This window comes from Haliaeetus albicilla, chromosome 10 (genome assembly GCF_947461875.1).
Source record: "Haliaeetus albicilla chromosome 10, bHalAlb1.1, whole genome shotgun sequence".
NCBI lineage: Eukaryota > Metazoa > Chordata > Aves > Accipitriformes > Accipitridae > Haliaeetus > Haliaeetus albicilla.
Window position 1 is genome coordinate 18,691,675 of NC_091492.1, and position 20,030 is coordinate 18,711,704.

At 41.7% G+C, this 20,030-nt stretch overlaps 1 long non-coding RNA gene across 2 annotated transcripts; it reads left to right on the plus strand.

The window, feature by feature from the left end:
• The first annotated feature begins 7,871 nt into the window (after positions 1–7,871).
• LOC138687094 (uncharacterized) lies at positions 7,872–15,593 on the plus strand. 2 transcript variants are annotated; one of them, XR_011326429.1, is made up of 4 exons: positions 7,872–8,952; positions 11,029–11,211; positions 12,988–13,093; positions 14,275–15,593. It is a non-coding gene; the product is annotated as an uncharacterized lncRNA (long non-coding RNA). The 2 variants fall into 2 exon arrangements; XR_011326430.1 differs by lacking the exon at positions 7,872–8,952 and adding an exon at positions 9,120–9,330.
• Positions 15,594–20,030: the final 4,437 nt, after the last annotated feature.

The following is a 20,030-nucleotide window of genomic DNA, read 5'->3' on the forward strand; positions in this document are numbered from 1 at the left end:
TGTCCTAGCAATTTAGGGTATATATTCATTTATCTATATTCCTTAGGGCAGCTTTCACAGCTGAAGTTCCCAGGGAATCGAAACAAAACTCTTGTGTTGAAGGAGGGATGGTATTGCTGGCCAGAACAGAGGTGATAGTGGGGAAGTGGTCAATCCTTCTCCAATTTACAGGCTATACACCAAAACTTCCCTATGGCTGAGAGGCACTGGGCAGGTACGTACATTGGAGACACAGGCAGAAGTTTGCAGGTCCAAGGTGATGGAAGCTGCCCAGGGGGATCTCAGTTTTGCGGTACCTGCTGGGGCTGGAGTGAGCATGCAACTGCATCCCAGTGTAGTCCTGGAATACCATTTTTGGCAGTTCTTGCTGACTTATAGCAAGCTGAAGATCTGAATTACCCAGAAGGTTTTCCACCAACGCAGTCCTGGTGCCAGACATGTGACGTAGTTTTAGCATGGGAGCTCTACTTAATCTTCTTACCAACATCATGAAGCTCAAGTGTCACAGGTTGGCTGTCCCTATGCTGGAGGGTAGGATTGGCTTTCTTACATTGTTCCTTATGTATCACCACTGCTAAGGCTGTGCCTGAGCATGTCTTCCTGGTAAGATGAGGGTGTAGAGGGATTCAGCCAAGTCAGCTGATTTGAGGCAACCTGCAGTAGGAGTCACAGCAGCCAGCACACTGAGTAAGGAAAACGTGGAAGGTGCTAAAGGGAGCCCTTCTGGAGTTGCGCCCTTCTTGGGAGTCTACGTGCCTAATGGAGATCCTAAGTCAGATCAGGATTTAAATCTCCCAGGTTTGAGGCCCAAAGTACCAGAGTAGGGTCAATCCTCCATGAAATATAGCCTCAAGAGGAGGCAGAAGTATGTCCAGTCTTGTATAAATTAGGCTGATCACTCAAGTGCTCTTCTGAGGTGGGTAAGTGTGGCATCTACTTGGCTGGAGGGGTTCAAATTCACATCTCGGGACTGTCCTACCTAGCAGCTATGCCTTGATCTAGCGTGAGTAGCACTTTGTTCTTTATCTTGAAAAATCATTGTGTTCAGCACAGTGCTAGGGGAGGGCGTCAAAGACAAAGAATGGCTCCTCAATTCAGCCTGGACTGGTGATACAGTTCCCTTTGGCTCTTCAGTCTAATTGAGTTAGCCTGTGTCATGGTTTAATCCCAGCCCGCAACTAAGCATCACGCAGCTGCTCGCTCACTCCTCCATCCACCCCCGCCATGGGATGGGGAGGAGAATTGGAAAAAAAGTAAAACTCATGGGTTGAGATAAGAACAGTTTAATAATTGAAATAAAATAAAATATAATAATAATTGTAATGAAAAGGAAGATAACAAAAATGAGAGTAAAAATATAACCCAAGAAAAGACAAGTGGTGCACAATGCAGTTGCTCACCACCTGCTGACCGATGCCCGAGCAGCGATCTGCCCCTCCCGGCCAACTCCCCCCAGTTTATATACTGAGCGTGAAGTCCTACAGTATGGAATAGCCCTTTGGCTAGCTGGGGTCAGCTGTCCTGGCCATGCTCCCTCCCAGCTTCTTGTGCACCTGCTTGCTGGCAGAGCATGGGAAACTGAAAAATCCTTAACTTAGGATAAGCCCTACCTAGCAACAACTAAAACATCAACGTGTTATCAACATTATTCTCGTGCTAAATCCAAAACACAGCACTGTATCAGCTACTAGGAAGAAAATTAACTCTATGCCAGCTGAAACCAGGACAGGCTGATGTTTGCAATATGGAAAAATAATTCCATTATTTAACGTAAATTAGACTTTCAGCAGTGAGCAGTAATGAGTACAGAAGTGTATTTTCTCACTTGTACCCCACTAAGTCATGGCCAAAATCCATGATGAAGTATTGTAGGTGCAATTGTGCTAATGTTGGTGTGTTTCTTGGGCTGGAATGAGGGTTGTGAATGTCAGTACCATCTGTTTCTCACCATCATTTTTATTATTTTCAGGAGTACCTAGGGGCTTCAACTGAGATCAGGGCCTGAACGTGTTGGAAAAAAATGTAACAAGATTGGCTCCTCATATGAAGAACTTGTGCTCTAAAGAAGCAAGACAGGCAACAGTAAGAAGAGAAACAGAATAGTGGAATGATTTATCCAGGGTCACGGGTCAGGTCAGTGGCAAAGCAAAGATCAGAGGCTGTATCTCTTGGTTTCTGCCAAGACATCACGTAGAACATGTCCACAAAAAAGGAATGTTTTAGATATACATGTGGAAATTGCAGGAGTTCACTAGTATTGGAAATATTTCCGTTTAGAAGACGACTGTTAAAGATTAACCTTAATAGCCCTCCTTTTCTGCTGTCATTCAGTTCCTCAGTATGTTCCAAAACCTTGTACAATCCACCAGTTCTTCATGTCGGGGCTTTCCTCTGCTTGTTAACGATACAGGGGCTTCCACAGGCTAGCAAACTCTCATGATAGCAACCTTTTATTTGCCAACACCTTCAGCAAGATGACAGATAATGGGAGGAAGTCAGATACGTTTAAAATATACTTAGTTTTAACAGCACTGAGACACTTAACATGTCAGCAATCCAATTATTAATCATATTAATGGACTTTTATAAATCCACTGCATCCTTAGGACAATTGCCTGGTTTATGTTTCATGCATACAGAATAAGATTTCTCATGAGCTATGAGAACTTCAATATGAAAACTAAAACTGAGAAGTAATCCTTAGCTTACTCTGCTACCACACCTTGCATGCAAGAATGCTGATCACTGCCTGCGTAGAAGCATCATTTAATTGTGTTTTTTTCACTTCTGAGCTTAATGCTATTGAAGGAAATCCATCAGCATTTAATTAAAGACTAAATACAGTCAGTCTTTCTAGCTGGTTCAGTACCCACTTAGAAATATATTTGATACCTAGACAGCCAAAAAGGATACCAGTGGTAACAACATTAAAGAAGGTTTTGTAAGAGAATGGGAATCTAATTTGTATCTGGAAATTAAATTTATATCTGAGATTTTTAAAACCCCTTTAAGAGATATTGAACCCCCATCTGTATTAGGAAGTAATGGGAATAAGTCGTCCAGTTAGGTCTTTACCTTTCTAGAGGAAAGAATTCTTTGAAAATCATTTTTAAAGATTCTGATTTTAGTCCAGGGGTGCTCCAAGCCCCTGGAACATGCTGCAATGAAACAAAAGCAGCTCATGCTGCAGCATTTTCCTATTGGCTTCATACACAACTTGACATGCCTATTTCTGATTGAGCAATGCTCTGTTCTGTGTACAGAATTTAATTCTAATATTCTACTTTATATACCAGGACTTTTAAAATTAATTTTGTAAAATTCAAGTTTTCAAAAGGAAGCTGAGAAACAAATAACTTGTGAGTTCTGACTACCACAAAGAAGGCAGGTCCAGTGCAAATCATATGAAAGTAAAGAATTAATTGGTTTCAGTTAATTTTAGATCGGGTCTGGAGATCAATGTGTTCAGAATAGGACACGGTAGAAGTCACTAATGTCAATGTCATGATAGCATTTTCTCCTTGAGTGGGGATCATGAATAAATGAAATTAACAGAGGCTTTAATACTGATTTAAGAAGGTGCAGGCAGGGCTCTGGGGACTGCTCAATGTTAAGCACATGCATAAGTGCTCTCCAGGAGTTTCTTTTTTATCAGACACTATGTAAGTAAAAAGGAAAAGCATATTTGTATCTGTGTGAGAATGAACTTTTTAGGTCATAAGAGCAAAGAACTATGTTGGTGAGAGACCCCTAAAGGGAAGCAAATAATAGAGGTTATATTTGTAACCTTTTCAGATTACCAATTTAAACTTAATTATAACTCAGTTTTCACTTCAGCATTGTACTGCTGAAACCTGCTTACACACTTTTATGCATTTGTCTCGTTATGTGTTTCGTATAGTTGGGTTTGTTACCTGAAGTGTGGGCTTGCTTGCCTGCTGAAGGAAGGCTCACAGGAGCTTTTAGAACAGAAATAATAAATAACTGACTTCTCTTAAGATGCCGTTAAACTTTTTCCTTGTTAGATAAAGTAAACAGGTATTGTACCCAGAAATGCAAAGAAGTCTTTATCAAGTTTCTGTGTGTGTATGTATGTCTTTAATCACGATATATATTTCCTCTGGCATGATTTATTAGTTTCCTTTGTAGTTTTGTCACAGAGTTGACTTGCCATTTCAATCTGAAATAGCCACTAAATCTTTTTTTTTTTTTTTTTTTTTTTTTGTTCTCTTGGCAAGAAGTAAATCTGTACTATTTGCTGATTTGTTTATTACTGTCTGGAAACTTAATCCTGCTCAAAGTCAGAGATTTTAAATATGTCAGATCATCTTAAAGCTACATACTAGTTATATGGGTGACATTAGATGTGTTCAGAGAAATTCATTTCAAGTACTACAAATGAGTCCTTTAGTAATACCCAGGAGTCATAAAGTCTGTGTCATAATGAACCCTCCTAAATTACAGCCTACACTAATTAGATCAGTTATTGCTACATTCCAATACCTGAAACAATTTGCTTAAAGCTGTAGTTACCTGTAATGAAAAGACACACAGCTGACTGTCAGCAGCCTTTTTCCATGACTTATCATACGGACGGTCCGTGCTCAAGTGCCAACAGTCTCGTTGCATCTGTGTCTCCAATGAGACCAACTATCATCAGGGACGTAGTTTATGACATCTAGAAGGTACAGTGACCCCTTTGGGAAGGGACAGTGGCCCCATGGAATGAAACACTTAGAAGGTTTTGATCATCTCTTCCTGTTTTCGGTGTCATTTACATGCTTGTTCCTCAGCAAGTTCTCCACGTAGTATCTTTTGTCTCTTCATTACGTCTTTAATTTCCTTTAGGTGTTCAGTGATTTTTTATTTATTTATTTATTTAAATTCACATAAGGGAAGATATTTGCTCTTGCTCCTTAGTCTTTGTGCTCTCTCCTGCTCATGCAGCAAAAAAAATAGCGAGCTGGGATGACGTTTCTGACCAAAAGGCACGTGAATCTCAGTGGGGAAAAGCTGTTCTGGACTCTGTGCCTGAGCAAACTACATCAGTAATTTTGCTGAGAATAGATATCAACAGGAGACTGCTTATTTATTTAGATGTGGGTCAGATAACTTGCTTTTTCACTGTGGTAATTGGTACAAATCTATAAACAGTACAAAGTGCTTGCTAATTAGTTGGTATTGCAGAATTGAAAAGGGAAGCAGAGAAATGCAGAAGTTTTTTCACAAATAGATTCTACCAAGAAAAGATTGAAAAAAAAGAAAAGAAAAAGACAATAGCAAATTGTGAAAAATGTTAAGTGCGTGTTTTGAAATATGGCTAAAATGCCAAAAACTAAAAGAGTGGCCACATGCGTAATGTCCAGTTGATTTCTTTGCTTGTTTTTTACTGGATGTTTTTCTAAGTTTCAGGCCCTGTGTTCTGTGCTGAACCTGTTTGGTTTTGACTTCCCTCTCATTGTAGGCACAGAGGATCAACTTCAAGCAGAACCAGTGTGGCTTCAGTGCTTGGGTAAGGGGAATGGCATTAGCAATGCCGGTCCAGAGGCACTCCAGGCACCAGCTGCTGTGGGACACTGCAGCACCCTCCTGAAGTCAGCTGCATTGGAAATGGCCTTTTTTGGTTTTTTGAAGCATCCCTCTGCCTTCCACCAAGCTGCGATCCTGCCTAGTGCTACTCTGCCAGATAGTCGGGTCTTAAACCAGCTATACCGGGAGCAAAAAAATTAACCAGAAACATCCGATAGTGGAGGGGCTTGACTGCTTACCTGCCATTTTGCTCTCATGCTGAAGAGACCCTCGCAGAAATCCTCAGTCACTGCTATGGTTGTGGCCAGTGCTTTCGGAGCCACTTGGTTCAAAATTGAAATGTTCTTTAGAAATGCTCCCGCTTTCTGGAAACTGCAAAACAGGCTTGATTCTTGATTTGGGCTCTTTTGCTCTTGCCTCGTGTACATCTATCTGTGTAATGAACGTGTTGTAATTCAAATTACCTATCACATTGTCGTAATGCAGGAGCCCCATCAGCTTTGCTGGGGGCTGTTTACATCTGCTCTGCATAATTACTGAGACTCCACTGGCTGGTATCCCAAAGCCTGCACCACAAAGTTATCTGAAATTCACCTCTGCCCCCATCTCCCTCCTAATTGCAGACCTGTGTGTCTTACTTCTTCCCTGCAGCTGGGAATATGGGGTGCTCCTTTTTTGTAAAGAATGTTTTTTGCACAGCAGACACATCCTTTTCTCCTCTCTCTCGTCATGAGATCCTTTTCACTCATTTTTAGGTGTTTCTTCTGTTTTTATTTAATGACACTTCTTTGTCATTGTTTGCTCAGCACATTAAGTGCATCAGGAGGGGAAGGGGTAGAAGGCACATCAAAAGAAAATGGCTTGCTTTTTTTTTTACTTAACTTCTAACTGCTAATTTTTGCAGGCTGTCCCAAGGCCAACCTGTAAATGTTTTGTCGACTAGAAAGTTCCTTGCTTTTAAACATTTTACTAATGGGAGGTCTGTTCTTGTTGCTAGAAAAGGTCGCGAATCCCCCTGGATAGTTTAATCGTGATCTTATGATTTTGTTCAGAACTTACTCTGCAAGCAACCATGGCTTCACCTCTTTTTGATTTGTAGGGAAAAGTTTTCATGTGAGTAAAAAAAGTTCTACCTGTTACTGTTTGACACACAAACTGTTTTGCTGGGCAAACATGTTACGTCCAAGTAGCCAAAGCAGTACCATTGCACAGTTTTGTTTCATTTTTCCAATAGCTTTTGTAAAATAACTAGTGAAGAACCTGCAATACTTAATGAGGCTGACAGGCAGGGAAAGGTCAAAAACAAGCAGGAGACCTGTTCTGACTCATTCATTCCTCCTGGACTTATAACTTGTTTCTTACAGACCAAACAGTACTTTTATTAAAAAAAAAAAAAAAAAAAAAAAAAAAAAGACAGGCTGAAACTGCCTACTTTCCTTTCAGTGTCAGAAGATGTAAATAGTTTTAGTCTGCAGTGGTTTCTGATTGAATATCCTTTTGAAGTAATGATAGCTATAATTTAAAGCAACAGTTACCATATTTTCTTCTCTCTGTGACATTCTTTGATGCCCTAAGTATAAATCTGCTTAAAATAGCTATAGCCTTGCCTGGGTATACTACCAGGATTTTCGGAGGTTCTGCCTCTAATTGCCATCATATGTACCTAATATCACAAACATAACTGCCTAATGACAATGTTGCTGCAAATACTTTCTTGACATAAGAAGAAAGGTAAATTCAGAGGTGCACATTAAGTTTAAATTGTTTGCTAAGACTAAAACTTTTGCAAAGAAATTCTTTTTAATTAACATAAATACTGTTCCAGGGCTGCTTGGCCCCAGCTGTGTATTCAGCTGGTAAGGGGTATTATATTATGATCTAATACAGCATCAGAAAATTGCTGACTTTTAGGGGCAATTACAAAAATATTTTGGTATAATATAATTCCAGACTTTGTTGTTGCCTCACACAAATATGTATATACTCAATCAAGTAGATTTTTTTTATTCAAAAGAGTTGATGCTACTTGTAAAAAATATATACCATTTGAGGGTAAATGGAGGTTCATGGGCATCTTTCTTTACCTGTTAATTCTGTTAAATCTTTCGCTCTCGGCAATTCTGTTAAACAGTTCCAAGTTTGATTCTGTACTATTGCAGTTAGAACAGAAGCTGAGTCTCTGAGTATATTCACTTCAAGAGCATGTCAGTATTATCCTGGTGCACTATGTAAAATAGTGGAAAGACACAATGCATTAAAGATGAAATATTTTAATTAACTTATTCAGTATTTTCTGTTTTAATAATAAGCCTTTAATTATTTGAATGAGTTGTCATGTTTATCTTTTGGCATAAGGGAATAGAAATAATTTTAAGAAAAAAGAAAACTACAGAGGCACCTCCCGCAGGACAAAGTAAGGAGTACCAGCTCCGAGAAGAGTATTTGCATGGATGGGAAAGAAGCTGGACAAATGGTAAAAGGGAACAGGACAAATGAAATTATTTATGATAATGTTATAAAGCCCATCAAGATGGGTGTCACAGCCAACTGCAATTTTTGCAGTTTATTGTTGAATATACTTGCTCTGGTTCTGTGTTGTTCCTTCCAGTCAAGACCACCAAATCCCGCTTGCCTCACTTGGTAGGACATACTCTGCGTTTTTATGACCTGATGCTTTCTCCTAATTACATGAAGTTCAAATCCGTGATAGCTCCACTGACTTCAGAAGTAAATGTATAACTTTATAAACAAGGTAGGTCAGAAACCAGAAGCAATCTTGCTGCAGCAGCATACTTCTCAGCAAGGGCCCAGTTCTTTTCCTTCCTTGATAACTAAAATACAAGACAATTTGCAGTGGCGTCGCTGCGACTCTCGTAAGTGCTCCAGATCTCCTGTGCCTCTCGCTCTCCTTTAGAACAGAGCAACAGCAGAATAATACTCCTAGTTGATTTGGTAGTGTAATGAGTAATTCTCATGCACAGCAGTGGAGAAGTCAGGCTTGTACTCCTAGAGTATAAAATTACTGATAAGCAATTCTCCCTTTTCCCAGCTATCAGATGTAACTGAGATATGGAGGGATGAGGTTTCAGCTTCATGGCTCTGTTCCTGGACTCTGGCCTTTCACAGCATGCAAACTTATGATCTTACCACTCAGGGAGTTGATTTCTTCAGAAATTCTTCAGAGATTCAAAGTGCAGATAGGACAGCACACTAAGTCCTGTGCCTGAACTGACTGCAGACAAATTCAAGTAAGCGGATGGGAAAGCCTTTAACTGCATTGTTTGCTTCCAAAAGGCATTTTGCTCAGTCGGGCGTGATGAGTCAAGAACTGCTTTTACTGTTTGGACAAGAAATCATTCAACCAGCTCTTAAAACCCCGTTTGAAGAGACTCAGTCATCAGTCCTGCCCAACAGCAAGGTAAGGTAAGTGTCAGCTTCAAGATTACAGGCAACAACGGGCAGGTTTTGGTGTCTCCTGGCACCTTCTGGATCTGTCTTGAGAAGGCAGTGGGGAGAACGGTGGCGGCCAAGACCTCAGGTTAAAGACGATCTGGCAATCTAACAGTAAGCTGAGGTTCACTGATGACCTGCCCCTCCGGGAGATGGGAGGCTGGGTGAGCCAGGGAGTGCCCTCCATGGTACCAGTCAATAATTTAGACTGCACATCAGTGTGACTGGGGCAATGTTCCTCTGTGGAGGAAAGAACTGAGCAGGACTTAAACTCAGCAACAACAAGGCGGGCAATGCAGATTCTTATACTAACGAGAAAGCCTTTCTACATGGGCAAACGGAGGAGTTCGAGTCAGTAAGGAAAGATGAAGGGTAGTCCCCTATAGAAAATTCAAGCTGCTTAATTTTTATTTGTTTTCAAGGATGGTTTGTGTAACAAACACAGACCTTCAGGAAGATCAACATGTAAAGGTTGCTGACCTTTAAATGAGGTATTGCAGATGGTTGAGTAAAGTCAGCCAGTGAAACCACATCAGAAATGAGACAATCAGAAAACAGATAGGTACAAAAAAGATAATTGTTTGATGCATTTTTGAGGGGGAAGTTCCAGCTGTTTAAGCATCTGCTTGATGAAAGATAACCACCTGCTTGAGACCAAACTTGCAGAGGGCAGAGGAGCAGAGGCTGCTTGTGCAATAAGTGGGCAGATGATACATCAAATGTGCAGCAGAGACCTGGCGATGCTACAGGTCAAGGGACAAACCAGACCACAGGAGGACATTAGAGTCAATGCACAGCTGGCTCCTGTGGCCATTTGTACTGTGAGACAAAGAAAGGCAACGGCGGGGGGGGGGGGGTCCAAAATGTGAGTCTTTTCTGGAAAGGTGTTTTACTTCACTTTTTAACAAATGGTTTTGCTCCAAAATCCTCCTGTTTCTTAACAATATCAGGCACCATCAAGAAAATTGTTTTATTAACCTGTTGTATATATTACAGCTTACAACGCACATTTCTAATATGTGAGAATGTGACTCTGAAATGGCAAAATTACAGTGATAAATTTACAGAGAGTTACCGGCATCAATTCACATCCAATACAGTTTGTCTTCAGGGAGTACATTGAAAACCAGTTATAAAACTGAATATTTTGATGCCAGAAAATGCAGAGGATGTGAAACTGCTGTGAATCACTGATGACTGTGTGTACCCTCTCCCTCCTCTTTTTGAGTGAGGAGAAAGAACAGACTGGGAAACTTTTTGAGGTTCTGGGGAGCTGACGGCTGTGCCTGCAAAGGTGCAGATGCGGTGCTCTGTACCCTGTTCGCTGCTCTAGCCATTCCCTGAAGTTACACACTGCAGCTCTCCCACTGGCAGAACTTTGTTCATCTGTTTATGATCACAGCTGAACTCAAATGTTCCAAAATCCGAGCATGGTAAAGAAAACGCTTGTGATTTTCATGGTTAAAAATTGTGGGCAGTAATAGTTACGGAGGAGCAGAAAGAAAAATATTGTGAAAGTCAAGCAGAACCCTGTGACTGGGGTTAACTGCTAACCCATGCCCAGGAGCCCAAGGCCCTGCAGGGCAGTCCCTGCCCTTTTTTGTTCAGGAAACGTGTTTCTCAGCTGTTATTGCAGAGGCTGGATGGTGATTTTGTTGAAGGCAAGGGGAAGAGTATCTTCAACGGATCAGAATCCGGCCTTATTTCTGCTCCAGGCTAAATGGGAAATTATCCTTTTTTTTTTTTTTTTTCTCATATTCCTGAAAGTTCTCAAGCCAGCATTGTATAGTTTTCCTCCTTATTTCCTTTTGTTCTTATTTGAACATCTGTCTGAAGTAGTGTATTACATACTAATTTGTTTGGAGCATTTTTTTTTTTTTTTTGCATGGTTGGGTGTGATTACAGTCTTCCACTTCATTTTCATTAATTTGCTTCATTTCTTTGCTTTTGATCTTTTATTGGTCCTTATAGTATCTGTGTGTGTGAGAGAGAGTGAGCACGCGTGTGTGCATGGAAACAGGACAAATTTCTGCGTTTCTTTCTTTTCAGATTCTCACAGCACTCTCTCGATACACTATGCAGAGCTGACAACGGGGATCTTTGGTTACACCTAACGCTTGTACATGGGCCCCAATTCTCCACACCGTGGCATCGACAGAGTGCTCCCGCTGCACCCGCCGTTCCCCAGCTGGTCACCCACCTGCCTTGGTGCAGACTCGAGGCAAAGGACAGGTCAGTATGTGAGCAGTAGGATGGGACAGAAATCCATGGGCCACAACCTTGAGCTCCAAGTCCCCACTGTTTATTATTTTCATAAGGTATTATTTAGAAGTACTGTCCTGCAGCAATAATCGGGCCCTGAGTGGTTCTGTAGATACTAATATACTGTAAACAAAACGTCATGCAGTTTTGACAAGAGCTTCGTGATAAGCAATTATTCTTGACAAGATACGGTAGGTAAAAGAGATTTTAATAACTATAGCCAAATGAACTAGAAATGTTTTAATGGAAAGTGATATCAACTAGTTTAGCAGTGGGTTGGTTGCTGTCAGTTGGACTTGATTGGAGATATAATTAAAAATATGACTTTGAATATTATCTAACAAACTAATTGCTCATTCCTTTGATGAAAAGAGTGCAGGTCTCGGAAACACGCTGTTATGCACTGAAGCTGTTTTTGTGGTTTTTTTTTAACTGGTACTTTTCTGGTGCCTTATTGAAAGCGAAATGTGGAATCTCTTTATTTTGCTTTACTTCCACTTTGAGAAAAAAGAAGACAAGCCCCCTCTGCCTGTGCGGAAGCAGTAACAGAGGGCGAAGCCACGGCGCTTTGATCCCAACCAGCCTGGCTGTGTCATTAGAGTCAGCGCTAAGGCACCGCAACCATGGCGGTCTGAAACAGCCTCGACTTCGTCGTTCCCACGCCCGGCGATCCTTTAGCCTCTCTTCGGAGGAAAAATATGCCAGATCACAAGCCACATCATTGGAAAGCTCGGGATGAGACAGTCTGCTCTCCTCGCGGTGCCGGGAGGGTGCTGGCTGTGGGCAGGGAGCGCGGTCAAGCGCGAGTCCTTTTGGCGTGGGAGGGGAGCCGCCAGCGAGGCGCTCGCTGTGCACCACCCGCGCGTTTCAGATGGGACTCCAAAAAGCCCTGCTTGAAGCAACACTTTTGAGTGCTCTTTTTCTGCTACTCCAACTCGTGGGCTGGTCGTCGCGGCAAGGGGCTGCTGACTGGCTTGCAACATCGGCAGTTGTTCAGTGCTTCTGCAGGAGAGGCTGAGGTTCAAACGTTTCCTGTGAGACTTTGTTTTGCGATATCTTCAGCCTGCAGGAAGCACCGTAAATACACATATTGCAAATTGAAATAAATACGTCAGCGCTACTTCTCGGGATCGTTGCTGGCAGCATCCAGCACTGATCTTCAATGCTTGCAGGCTGTTGGTATGTCACGGGGAGAGGAAGGCTCAGCCCCGACCATCGTCCAGGACACAGGGGCTGCCCAGCTGCCACGGGTTCGGCTCTGAAGTGCCCTGCTTGTCTTCTGCTGAGGGACGCATCTATTTGCTCGCCTTGCATTAGGTTCTCCTCACTTCCTATACCATAAGTACGGTGATACGGCTGTGGCAGAGGATGCGTTTCACCTTTCCTTTCATTCCCTATCCCTCCTATCATAGAGTGCGTTGATACATGTGTTTTGCCTAGATCCTTTCCTGTAAAGTTGGAGGGTAAAACTCTCCATCACATGTCATCGTTGTCTATAATTACTGTTCTGTCATTGTCCTGGAGAGGAGCTGCTTCTGTCACCCCATCATCAGCTTTCTTCTCATCTTTTTGACGCTTCACTTTCTCTTGTAGGTACCCAGGAACAGACTGATGATAGACTCTGTGATGTTTTTTGATCCTTCCCCTCATAGCCTTGGATCTTACTCACCAATCTTCCTTGCCTTTCTGTCATTGCTAATAAATTTTCTTTCTGTTAATATTATCTGTATGTTAATATCCCTACAGGAAAAGATACTGTAGTAGCAAATATTAATTCCAGAGTCAAGAGACACCACCTTGGTTTGGCCAGTGTGCGTATTTTTAGCGATGGCACTCCACGCAAGTCTTCCAGGTACACGTCTTCCCACAAAAGCCATATTTAATGGGCAGTTAAATGGAATGACAAATAAGATGTTGTTCTTACTTAGTAAAGGGTTTGTGCTTCTAAAATATTTTTTATTGTCCTATCCTACAGACCGATTCATATATTTTAGCTCTGTACAGCTATGGTCACTAAGATGCATTCTGGGCCTGCTATTGTTCTTGTTTGTCAGGCAATGTTTTTTAATAGTCGCTGTTATTCCTTTTTCTTGACATATTTTATATAAATATTATAAGAATATGTTTGATTTGTACCATCTCGTCTAGAGCCTTTTAAAATTCCTTCTCAAACTAAAAGCATACCACTGCTTGAAGAAAAATAAGCACAGTACCCTTATCACTCTGGTACTGTTTTCTTCTAAAATATCTCCCATTTGGAAGTCTTTACTGTAATAACTGGGATATGAGCACAAAGGCTGGAATTTTCCCAAATAAGAAAGCTTTAAGCCATAATTTCTTAGTACAAAAGCTTCTTTTTTGTTAAATTATATATTTAAGTATATAAAGTATTTTCAGCAGGACCTCCTATGCACAACTATGCAGTGAGCATTCACTTTTGCAATATCAGCTGAAAAGTACACCTTCAACACCATTTATATTAATGTCACTGTTACAAACAAATCTAGGGGTTTTTTTAGAGGGCAAGCCAGAGGTACGTAGTCAGAGATACATGCACAAAATGTGTATCTGCTTTTTATTTCCAGGATCATCACTCTCTGGTCTCACTTACCTCTTTTAAGGCCTTTCAAGATCGCTGTGCAGGAACGCAAGCCCTGGATTACGGTTTGGACAAAAGCATAGGCTGGACATGAATGCAGCTCACAATCTATAGATACCCCACACAAATGGGGACGTATGCATCCTTTCCGTGATATTGCCAACTCTGCAGACTCAGAGCCTTTCCTTTTTTGCCCCCTTCTGCACCTTTACATCCATATTAAGAAGAATGAATTCCATCCCATTCTTCAAAAGAAAAAGCTGCTGCTATAACATGTCACTAACAGCTACAGCTGAGATTTTTCAGAGATTTCAGTGGGATTCAGGTGCCTAACTACCCTAAATTCTTTTGGAAATCCCAGTCTAATAGTCCTCTGAGAGGGTGTAAAAACTGCCTTCTGTGAGGGAATTTTTCATTTTGCACCTCTCTCCTAGGCCAGCCAGGACACAGCATCTCGAGCAAACAAGAAATGGCATTTCTAGCCTCCCCTGCTCACAAAGGGACAAGTTTCATTCCCCCCCGCAAGCAGCGCTGGTGCCTGCTGGCTCCGGAAGAAGAAATCTGACCATCGTGCCACTGCTTGGGCCAGTAGCATGTTACACCGCCTACGTTTTCTTTTGAGCTCTCTCTGAAATCTTTGGGTTCGCCTTACCGTTGGCAGTGTTCCTAAAACACTGATGAAACTGCAATTACTAAGCACTTTATAGCTCTAGCCTGTATAAGTTAGATGGGTTTTTCTCTGAGTTTCCCATGAAATTTTTGTAAAGGGTGTGTAAGAAATGCCTGATCCAATGAAGAAAATACCAACTGATACATTTGCTTTTCAGCATATATGGAGAGTTTAATTTAGCATAGAGAAGCAACTAAGAATCAAGTATTGTTATGGAAAAACACTTCCTTTCATCTGGAGTTATATGTGATCCCATAATAAATCCAAATGTGCATGATTGTTTGTTAGAAAGTGAAAATTTTAATTAACAGTGTGGCTAGTACCAAGTTTCACTCTCTGCTATTATCTCAGTATATTGGGTTTTGTGTAACATGAGCATTCAGAAGCAAAACCTGCATGAAATCTTCCAACTGTGAATGCCTTTTCCTTGTAAGAATTTGGTGTGAGTCTCTGGAAACTTGCTAAGTCCCCAGGGGGATAAGAATTCACAGATCTAACTAACCCTGAGGGTCATGTTATCACACAGATTAACTATTCTCAGCCAATTTCTGAAATTCATTAGGCAGTTAAGGCTTTCTATCAACATTAGTAATGTGTACTTTCTTTTTCTACCTATTTGTCCTTAAATACATTTATTAGGTCCCTGACACACAGTGGCCCTCCTTCCTCTTATTAATCAGCTTCTCTCATGTCCCTGAAGAAGCATCTCAATTTCACATGTTCGGCTAATTATTCTTCTAATTATTGCTTTTTTAAAGGAGTTGGTACACAGTACCACAACTTTTAATACATAGTGCTATTCCACAACATTGTATTTGGAGAAATAGTAAAATAAGTATATTATTTTCACCCCAAAGTTTTATGTTTTGTAGAATAAAATAAGAGGTGTAACATTTCCCAGAAGCCAGCGATGCCAGTGATTGTGTTATAGACTTGACTTAATAAATAAAGCCAGGATTCTGTAGAAAGTCACTGAGAGTCAAATTCATCAGAACAAGGATTTTTATAATATCTAAGTCTCGGGTAAGTTCTTCGCTGCTTAAACTGATATATACTATGGACTATGATTGCATATGAAGGTGGCTAGCACATTCGGGGTGAACCCTCTTAGCTATGTATTTTCATGAAAGTAAAGCCTCACGAAAGGGTTGCCTATGAACAAAGAACTGGAGGAGGCTTCCTGTGTCATCAAGTCCCATCTCCTGTTAATGTAGAAACCATATCATGTAATGTCCAAAACTAATCTCTCAAGCTGATCTGAAAGCAAATAAGGGCTTGTTTGGGGGTTTGGAGTTTTGGGGGTTTTTTGGTTGGTTAGCTTGGGGATTCGTTCTGTCACAAAACCTCCCTATTGTGATGGTTTAGGACTTCCTTTTAGTTTCCAGGTATTTGTGGTTCGTTTACATCTGCTTCTTATGCCAACATTGTCCTATATTTGCTAGCCCATAAACTGAAATACCAGCTGCAGGACAAACTGAACTTACTGGCCCTGTAGTAAGGAACAGGTCAGAATGTCTTTGGGTACGAAGAGTTTGAAGGTGCCTGGTGGGAGGATCCCCAGGTGACCCTCACCCTTATACCTAGGGAAACATCTCTGAAGGAAAGCGTTATTTCCTTCCCAAGCAGCTAGGGCATAAATGTTTTTCTCTTCCAGAAAGCTTCTGCAAAACGATAGTCTGCTCTTACACCAAACCATTTAATAAGTTTAATTAAATGGAAGCTTATGATAATTAAACCAAAAGCCTAAGGGCCCTGTTCTGTGAGGACTTACTCCTTGCACAAGACCAATTTCCATATAATTTAGACAACAAAATAGCGGAACAGTGCTCTGCCATTTAATTTATATGAAATTGGTATTCTCCAACCCAGATTTATATTACACCGTAAACACACTCCTTGTATCTTAGCAGAAGTGAGATAGCTTCAGTACAAGTATTGAAGCAGAAGAAAAAGAAAAGATTTTTTGAAAGGGAACCCCCCTTTTTTAAAAAAAACTGAATGCGCAAATTAAAACAGTAATCTGATAAACTCTGCATGAGGATCAAATATCCTTAAACAAATTCTCTAACGTAGCGGGTACTTGTAGGTTCTTCTTTCATAACAAATTTGCATATTTACTACTTCTGGGTGTTTTCTTGAACTAATGTTTGTGATCAATGCTAGAAAAAAACCCACGCTTCGTATTTTGGAATTCCTTACCGTCTCCTCAAGTGTCCCAAAGGAACGGTACCGTGCATTATCTCCTCCACCACCTGTATTTTTATTGCACTTCAAAACAAAGCTCCAGTACTACAAAGAATCGATGGGGTCTGATTCTTCACTACCTTACTCCAACTTTGCACAGCCCGCTGCAGACAAAGCCATTCCTCTTGCTTACAACTGAAATGGTGGGGAAAGTCCCCAGCCCTCCCCGCCAGTGTGAAAGAATAGCAGTTTTCGGTCCTCTCCCAGTCCCCTCCTGCAGACACAGGCACTGGAAACACAGGTAACCCACGTGGAGGGGGAACGGGGACCCTTTCTGTTCTACTCTGCTCCCATGTGCAGCACGGCTGATAACTGAGACCTTGGTATTTGGTGGCTTTACTGCACAAGCTGCTCTGGTTTGGGTGTTTGGGGGCTTGTTTTTTGTTTCCAGAGAGACTGGAATTGGTGGCTTCCCCTTACAGAGGGAGGTTCATTTTGTGCCAGTTCTTCTTCCAAAGGAAAGCAGTGGTCCCATGTTGAGGGAAGCTATAGGTCTGATAGCTGTCAAAAAGGTGAAAGCATTATTTTGAACAGGCTGGACACCAAATGCTCCCGTGCACAACTACTCCCTATTAGATGCTGGTGATTAATTGCTCAGGGTTAGAAGATAACCAGGTCAGAGCCTTATGAGATACACACTTCCCACTGACAGTCAAATAGTAGACACCTCTATCTAAAGTCTGTTTGTAGAAATAGCAGGGAGACATCATCTCTTGTACCATAAATGAGTTTATCATTATAGTTGATAACATCCGTCCCTCTAATTCTAAACCTTCGAGACACCGACTGCCACAACTGTGACCTGCTGTTTTCCTTGCACTACAGAGTAAATACAAGGCCCGGGGGTTAAAACTCAGCCCAGATGAGCCAGAATTATTCCCTGTAAGACAAGGCATCTGGAAGATCTCACCCTGTTGATGACCGCCCTACCTATTGGTGGGCTTTGACCCAAGCACACAGAGAAGCATTGCGTCCTGAGGGTCATTTTTGACAGCACTGAACATGGAAACCCATTTTCTTTAAAATCTTCAAAAGTGGCTTACAAAATATCTAAAGTATTCAAAATCTGTGACCTTTACCTCCAGGCAGACTTCGTCACGGTGATCAATGTCTCTGTGGCCTTAAGGCCAAATTACTACAATGCACCCTCCAAAACCACCTGCAGGCTGGAGCTGCCGGAGAGGAGAAGCATGACTGCTCAAGGGCCCTCACCTGGGGAAGCTGGCGAAACCTGCGCTCGGCAAACTGCATTAGCAAGTATGATTCAAAGTCTTTTTTAATTAATGGTGTTTCAAGCCTAAAACAGTAGAAAGCCAGACCCTCTGAGGAACCTGCACACCGTGGTATTTTTCAGGGGAGAGGCACATGGCAAGTACTTATAGCCATAAGCTACAACAAAGGCACATGAAACTGTCCTCTGCTGTAGGACGAGGGTCCCACTTATCCTGGAGGTACCTGAAGGTAGGCTGCGGACACGTCTCCTCCCACAGGGACTGTGGAGACTCGGGGGATCCAGGTGCCTGGTTGTACAGGGCAGCGAGGATAGAGAGCTGGAAAGGCAGGTTGTGCTACCCAGACAGCTACTCTCCATCGCCCCCAAGAAAAAGGCCATGAGCTAGGCAAGCTCAGCCTGTGGCTCAGAGGGCGATATCTGGCTTGTAGGTTGCCAGCTCACCCTTTGCAGCATCTGTGACAAGCTTGAGGCTCAACATGTAAGTGTGCTGTTTGTTTTTTATGTAGATTTTAAAGTAAATAAATAAACAGAATTTTTCAAAGGCAGAAATGGAAGGATTGCATTAATTTCCCTAAATTATTTCCCTAGCAAGGCATGGTCATTTGCCATTGCACATTTCCTGGTGTTAGTTAGTGTCAGAAGGTACCAACAGTATGAATACTACCATTTTTCAGAGGAGTCAACTCCCCACCCTGCTATATTTACAACTGGGATAGCTTCTTAATATTATTAGCAAGTTTGTCTTTTCTTAACTTGACTTTCAAGTTTTTAAGATCAGAAATGTTCTTGGAGTAGACCAGCATATTAGAACCTAAACCCTTTTTAAGGTTTTGTACCCAAACCTGAACCTAGATCTGTATCCCACAAGTCCTCCTCTCTTTATTACAAACAAAATGGGAACATACCATACCCAGCTGCACGTTGAAATGAATCAGATACCCCAAAGCTCCTGGAGGGCTTTGAAACAATGGATCCAGTTTGGGCAGATTTGGAATTCATCCCAATAATGGGATGAGTTCCAGAAAAAATTAAGATGATCCCAGATTGGGGGAAGGTACAGAGGAACAGGAAGGAATCCTCAGCACTTGTGTGAGGCTGGGGAAGAAATGAAGATGTGTGAAAGGGAACTAGGGGAGGAGGATGAGGAGAAGATTGGAGAGGTGGTGGTCTTCCCGTGGTACCTACTGCAACTCCACTGAGCCCAACTCACATGAAATTTGATTGCCAAGACCTCTGTATGCAGTGCTGAAGGCTACAGATGCAGCATTCAACCTTCTGCATCCATCGTGAGAAATATTAGCATTAATTTATTGTAAGCACGCTTCTGTAGAGGTCTGAGCTGGGTTTTCATGCTTTTGAATAAATTTGTAATTAAGAGGTACTTTCTGCCGCAAAATTTGCAAGCCCTAACATCCAGAAAACACAAATCTCTTACGCTCCATGCTGCTGTAGACGTGGTCCTAGAATCCCTCATAAACTCCACACAGAGAAAAAAAGGTATTTGCACCTCAGTTACAAAACTCAGACAAGAAACTTTAATGTTCCTACCATATTTTACTGATGATGGAAGGTCCACAGTTCAGGCCAGGCTCAGGCCCTCTGTAAGCATATATAACTTTCAGGGACACTGATAGTATCTCTGTCCTCTTACATCAAGTCTGAATTTGGCCCATAGCATTTGCTAAATGGCTCAGAAAAACACCAATTTATCTTACAAGAGCAAAGTAGTCCCATGCAGATAAAGAAATGGAGTAGAGTGAACGGAGACCTCCAGAACTGAGTTTCTGGGCAAAAAGCAGTCCTGGTCACAGCCTGCCTAGCTCCAGGTCTCACCATCTGGTTTCAGACATATTTCCTTAACACTAGCATATCAAGTAAAGTAAAAAATATGTCGTCTTAGTTCACACGCAGCCCCAACATTCCAAACTCCAATGATAAATAATGTACAAAGGTGCGAAAGTACAATTCTGTTTGTCCTGGGCCTCTCGTTAGGGAGATGTGAGGGACGAGGAGCAAAGCGTGGCTGCAGAGCTGCCGCCTGC